Source organism: Palaemon carinicauda, chromosome 12, assembly GCF_036898095.1.
Source record: "Palaemon carinicauda isolate YSFRI2023 chromosome 12, ASM3689809v2, whole genome shotgun sequence".
NCBI lineage: Eukaryota > Metazoa > Arthropoda > Malacostraca > Decapoda > Palaemonidae > Palaemon > Palaemon carinicauda.
The window spans coordinates 84,897,873-84,905,372 of NC_090736.1; positions in this window are offsets into that span (position 1 = coordinate 84,897,873).

Consider the following 7,500-nt stretch of genomic DNA (forward strand, 5'->3'; position numbering starts at 1 on the left):
AAGCAGTGATATTACGGTCACCAACGCGTAAAAGATAATAACAAAGTAAGGTAAAATGATGGTCGCATCCATTTTACCGAAATACGACTGAGGACACTATAATTTTTACGGATAATTTCCGATTAAAATTACAGTTTTTATGTGTGCTGATGGCGTTTCAGCAGCGTTAATTGTTGTTGTATATATCTGTACGTATGACACAACTTTGCTTAAATCTAAGTTACTGACAGCATCAGACATGTTTGAAAAACATATAAAAAATACACACTGGATCCCTGAGAGGATACACAGTATAAGGTCATCTTGAATCGTACTAATCCCGGATATACAGCTATCGAGATTTCTTTCTTACTAGCGGATGGCATTGGGGGTTAAATAGGGTTTCTTAACCTCGCCTGTTCCATTTCGTTTTCCATATTAATCGCCTGATTCTTTTTCCTGACCGCATCACTTTTAATGAGATGCTCTGTGAGCCAGCGGCCGAGCCAGCAAAAGCTTCCTTAATCCGAAGTCGTCTCGCCTTTCACTGTTTTTTTTTGTTTGCAAGATTTCTATATGAGGAGATTGGATTCATTTGACTTCCATGGAAAAAAACTGTCGATGGAAAACATAGTTTCTACATATGCAATTGATCACAGTATCACGTGAGATGTGAGGGCTTGACATTACTACTACTACTACTATTACTACTACTAGTACAATAACAACAACAATAAATATTATTACAACAATAACAAAAACATCTACTACTACTGAACTGGCTTCCTTTTAAGCAATTTTAAAGACTAAAACTACACAGTTTTCTTCTTCTTTCTACATGATCAATCCCAGGTGAGCCTCTCGATTCAACCTTTTCCATGTATTTCTATTCTTTGCATCTTCTTCGCCCCCCCTCTTACCTCACCCATATCCCTCCTCACGTTTCATTAAAGCTTAAAGAAGCCCCATTATTTCACTTTATGTAATAAGGCAATAACATGTCTGGATATGACTCAAAATGGTCGTACCTGTATTTTTCTTTATTAGATCTTTCCAGGTACTCTCATTGTGATCTATAATAGACGAATAAAGGAACAAGGCTGATCTCGTGGTCTTCATTGATGACATGAATTTAGAAGCAATAATTCAAGAATTTTTTTTTTTTTTTTTTTTTTTTTTTTTTTTTTTTTTTTTTTTTTTTCAAGCCTACATTTAGGACGAAAACTCTTAGCGATAACTCAAGCGTTTGTATTTCATTTACACAATCCCTTGAATTCAGATACCACTCTGTACCTGCTTTGGGCAAAATATTCAAACAAATTTGGTTTAATATATTTAAATTAGCAGCAATCCAAATGAGATATCTAAGGAATCAGAATATTAAAAAAAAAAAACCCACGAGAAAGATGCTTTTTTACGAATTATTTTCCTTTTTCAAGAATATATTTTTTCTGTATCTTCACTAAAGTTATTGTGTTAACTCAAAATGGTATTCCAGGACAACCTTTTATTATCTCGTTACTGATCTCCGTTATCTTGTTCTTTTTCATTTCTTAATATTTTCTGCTCCTGGATCTTTTCTGGATACCGATTTTTCATCAGAAACAAACGCTTTTCCCTTATAAATTTAGTTCCCTTTAAAGCAATATTTGCCATGATCTAAAAGGTATGGCACATGAAGTTAAAACTCGTAGAATAAGGGGAACCCCAGTCCGTCCAAAAACATGTCAGAGCAAAGAAATAAATTAAACTACTTTGCAGTTTACAGTCTCAATAGATTACTACCAACACTTAATAGATTAATTCAAATATCTTAACTGGTCCACTTTAATTCATATATCATTCTATATCTTTTAAAAACTAAGAATACTATCATCCAATTGTGATGATATAGATTTATAATATAAAAATATCTTTACGAATAGACAACAAAAACAGTATAGAATATCTGGAAGGATACACAATGACATGTCAAAAATCATACTATGTTACCTAATATGCACATTGATAAATAAACCAACATCACCTTCATCATCTCCTACAGCTATTGACGATATGGTCTCGGTTATTTTTCACCAGTCGTCTCTATATTGAGTTTTTAAATCAACATTTCTCCATTCACCACCACCTATATCACGCTTCGTAGTCCTCAGCCATGTAGGTCTTCTAGTGCCTTGTGGGAACACAGTTAAAAGTTTCGTAAACTAATCTCTCTCTGGGAGTAGGAAGAGCAAATTTATAGTGCATGTATCTTTTAATAAGATGCATCATGGCTAAAAGTATGTATAAAAGTATATATGACGTTACTCGACTGGTACATTGTTAAGTCATAGCAACCAAAAAGTTTCAATTCGATAATCTGTGGTGTCGCTGACTTTCCTATCCATATTATTACACATGAAGGGGGTGGGGGCATAAGTTGTCAAACATAAAGCGACCGCCAGGTGATAAGCATCCTAAAAGCAATAACTATATCGTGTTCAGAAGCTGGAAATACGGCTGAAATTGTAAAGAGAGGGTTTGGACATGTGGTGAGAGTGAATGAGGACCAGTTGTTCAGAATCAAAAAAGATCCAGAAGTGACAGGAAGGAGATGGGTTAGAAGAGAGCCCAGGTAAGCGGGGAAAAGATAAATAATTATGAAGGTTAGACAAATACAACGGGGCCAGTTTTCCAAGTAAGAAGTGTTTGTGGCATGTTTTGTGGTGGTAGCCCCGACGAGGAAGGTAAATAGATGGGATAGTCTTCATATACGAAAGTTATAGGGTTGTGGCCATGAATGTACCGGGATCGAGGGGCAAATTCCAAATCAACTCAATACGACCAATTATGCATTGCTTAGTATATAATTGTATAGTGGCCTACACTAATCTATGCTTGTCGCTTATTACAGGCCATATCTTCAAAAATAATATTATAATCATCTCGAGAATGACAAATCAGTAACTGAGAGTCTCTCTCTCTCTCTCTCTCTCTCTCTCTCTCTCTCTCTCTCTCTCTCTCTCTCTCTCTCTCTCTCTCTCTCTCTCTTTTTCTCTCTCTCTCTCTCTCTCTCTCTCCACACAAACAATCCTTACTTGTGTTCGTTCATCATACAACTACTGTGCACATGAAACTATACTTCTTGTTCTCATTACATCATTATTATCTTTACCAACACCAATATTATCATCATTATCATTATAAATTAGAATTTACTAATCAGAGTCAGATAGTGAATAGAAAAAGCAATGTCTAATTCTAAAGAACACTATGCATAAAAACCATGCTTTAGCTATATGCAAAATATGCAACAAATGCCATGAAAGTCTGTAAAGCTGTGCTTTTTTTCTCCAATCACAAAGCGACCGAGGTATTGCCTCAAACCACCATCCTGAAGTTTAGGCCTGTAAAGTCATAGATAGGCAGCAGAATAGAATGGTAAGAGGAGAAATTGTGGCGTTGCAACATAATGGACTTTCCCCAGGAGCTGAAACTGCACGTCTTGCTAAATCAAGGTCAACTCTGAACACGTGGACAAGCAGATGGACAATGACTGCATTCCCTTCGCTAACGAGGCCGGATAATAATTGTTTACCTCCTGTTTTTTTTTTTTTTTTTCTTTTTTTTTTTTTTTTTTTTTTTTTTTTTTATATTGCTATCAGTACAAACTAAGGTTAATATTTTTATACTGATTTCGATATTCCCTTGAGGAATTGCAAACCGCAGATTCTACGGTTTATCTCCTAAAAGTCCCAACAGTATCCTTCATCTTAGTATCAAAATATTTGCTTCGATTTAAAATAAACAGTAATAAAAAGATAATTCTATGTATATATCCTAATCGTGTGAAGGCATTTCAAGACAATATATGAAACATAGCTCGCAATTGTATAAAAATGACATTGTACGTTTATCTATTTATCTATCTATCTATCTGTATGTGTATATATATGTATGTATGTTTGTATGTATATATATATATATATATATATTATATATATATATATATATATATATATATATATATATATATATATATATATATATATATATATATATATATATATATATATATATAGAGAGAGAGAGAGAGAGAGAGAGAGAGAGAGAGAGAGAGAGAGAGAGAGAGAGAGAGAGAGAGAGAGAGGAGAGAGAGAGAGAGAGAGTACAACAAAACTGGACGGAGTTTCCGATTTATTGAAAACGATATTTCTAACAAATCTGTTTTAAAGATGCTTACGATATTTGACAGATTCTTAAACTACAAGCTCGAAGTAGGGTATAGCATATAATCTAATCCCCTGCTTAGATTAGTCATAATCCACTTGTATTCAGTTGATGTGGCATCGGTCCCTCTTTCTTGCTAATTGGTAGGCAATAACTTTCTAAGTGGCAACGCATTTTCACCTTAAGTTTCAAAGACCCTTTGCCATTGTACTTTCCTTGTACTTTCCTTGTCAGGACTACTGTCACAAACCCTTCTAGCTCGGAAAAGTCGCCGCCCAGTTATATTTGATAGAGACTGCACATGCTGACTTGGACCTCATAAGAGAGAGAGAGAGAGAGAGAGAGAGAGAGAGAGAGAGAGAGAGACGTCAATTCCCCTCCAACCCTTCTAGCAGTTGTGCGATATGAATACACACGGTTGCCAGAAACTCTACTCGCGATGGAGACAAAAACTGCTTCAGTATTATTCAAAAGGTTTTTCCAAATGATAAAAAAAAAAAAAAAAAAATGTAGTTCCGAGTAAAATATGAATGATTAAAAGAATTTTTTGTGGAACTTTTGAAAAGGGTGCATTTTCACTTTGAATATTTAAACATTGGATTTTTTTTTTTCTTTTTTAACCAGCGGCCTGCATTTATAAAAGACGAGCTGTTTACTGACGTCCATAAATGCATTTTAAGGGTGCATGTAAATATATAATTCATTCGTCTACAGTTTGTATCTTTTTTGCTTTCATTTATGCAAATTTTACAGTGAAGTAAGCTTAACTTAATGGGTTGTATATTCCACACATTATTCCTTAGCTATAGCCAACCACAAAGAAATTGCAACGATGCATTTCTATGCATTTATGTTTTTACAATCACTATTTTCCTTTTAAAAAATTTAGAACCTTACAGACGGACACAATGTTGATATTGCTTAGCTCAATGATTTACTAACCGATCAAAATTAAGGAGAGTTGTAACCCAAACTGTATCATCGAGCCGTCAAGAAAAAAAATCTCTTGTAAGTGAAATGATCAACTTTTAAAGGCATCAAGAAAATCCTCTTGAAAGTAAAACGATCAACTTTAAGAGGCCTCATGAAAACCATCACTTAAAAGTAAAACGAACGACACGCAGAGGCCTTATGAAAACCATCTCCTAATAGTAAAATTATCAACTTTTAGAAGCCTCATGAAAACCATTTCTTAAAAGTAAAACGATCACTTTTTGATGCCTCATGAAAACCATCTCTAAAAGTAAAAATGATAAACGTTTAGAGGCCCTGTGCAATGAAAACCAAGTGAAGAACTTCAGAAATACCACAGCAATTAGATGTTAACAACATTGTTATTAATATAATTGATCTTGTACTTTTCTTTTTGCCGATCACTTCATGAAGAACAGTTCTATCCTTTACATAAAAAGATAAGTTTTTTTAGACATTTTCATTACTATTTATTTTACCATTTTACACCTACTTGATTTTCTTTTAAGAGATATCAATGTGTGTTATTATCTAAACATTCAAGAAAAGAATTAAGAAAAACTTTTCATATAAGATTCCTTTTCATAATTTCCTTTATTCCAGAATTTACAGCAATTCTCGATTCATATCCATTTCATTCCTTCAAATGTCACCTTTTTCATTTTGCATAAATATAATTATTCTTCCTTTATTGCAGTTTCCCTCTTTATTTTATATTTGACATCCATCGCCATCTTTCTGCCCTGACCGAAATTGCCTCAAACGATTTATCTGGTTTTCTACCAATGCAATTTTCTTTCCGCGAGAGAGAGAGAGAGAGAGAGAGAGAGAGAGAGAGAGAGAGAGAGAGAGAGAGAGAGAGAGAGAGAGAGAGTTTTCGAAGGAATTGAGAAAATTAAAGGGAGACTGTTTAGTGAATGACGAGATATAGCAGAGGATACAAGAAATAAGCGGCAAACTAGAATCAATGATATTGATGATGAAAGCTATTACTTCTGTTGTTCTTTCACGCAATACAAAGAAAATCTGAAAATACATATGTACTCAATTGTGTGTATATATATATATATATATATATATATATATATATATATATATATATATATATATATATATATATATATATATATATATATATATATATATATATATATATATATATATATCTTCTTCGTCTAAAGCTTTTCCCACTATGCAGGGTCGCTATTTCTAGAGAGCCGTTTCCAAGTTCTTCTATCTCTGATGTCCTCCCTTGTGAGATCTTTCTCCTCCATATCTGCTGTTACACACTCCATCCACCTTCTCTTTAGTCTCCCCCTCCTCCTCCTACCTGGAACATCCATATCCAGCATCCTCCTTCTAACATACTCCTGGTCTCTCCTCATTACGTGGCCAAACCAGTGTAGTCTCTTTTCTTGGATTTTCTTTGACACGTCTGTAACCTTTGTTGTTCCCCTTATCAAGTCATTCCTAACCTTATCCAGTCTCGTGATCCCAGCCATCCATCTTAGCATTCTCATCTCTGCAACATTCATTTTCTTCTCCAAGATCTTTTTCATGGGCCTAGGTTTCTGCACCATATGTCATGGCAGGTCTCACTACAGTTTTATGTACCTTTCCTTTCAACTTTAAGTTTACCCTTCGATCGCACAACACTCCCGAGACTCTTTTTCCAAATATTCCATCCATCCTGAATTCTACTGTTCACTTCCGTTTGGAGTTCTGCTGTTTCCTCCACATATGACCCTAGGTACTTGAATTTTTGTGTCCTCTTTACCATATCACCAAGCAAATGTATATCATTTAATTGGTTCTGCGGGTTGCAACACATATACTCTGTTTTTGTTCTACTGATCTTTAGCCCCCTGCTCTCCAATTCCTCTCTCCATCTCTCCAGCTTCCCCTCCAATCCTTCTCTGGTTTCATCACACAGAACTATATCATCTGCAAACATCATGGTCCATGGTGACTGTTCCCTTACTCTTTCAGTAATTACATCCATTACTATACTAAACAGATAAGGGCTTAATGACGACCCCTGGTGCAACCCAACTCCACTTCAAACGTCTCGGTAAAACCAACACTCGTTCTTATCTGTGTGCCTGCTCCTTCATACATATCTCTAATCAGTCTAACATATTTCTCTGGTGTTCCCCTCTCTCTCAAACATCTCCATATCTCCTGTCGTGGAACGCTATCATAAACCTTCCCAAAGTCAATGAATACTATATGTAATTCCTTTTGGCCTTCTCTATATTTTTCCATCAACTTCCTTAGTGTAAACATTGCATCCCTCGTGTTTCTGCCTGGCATAAATCCAAACTGCTCTTCTCCAATCTT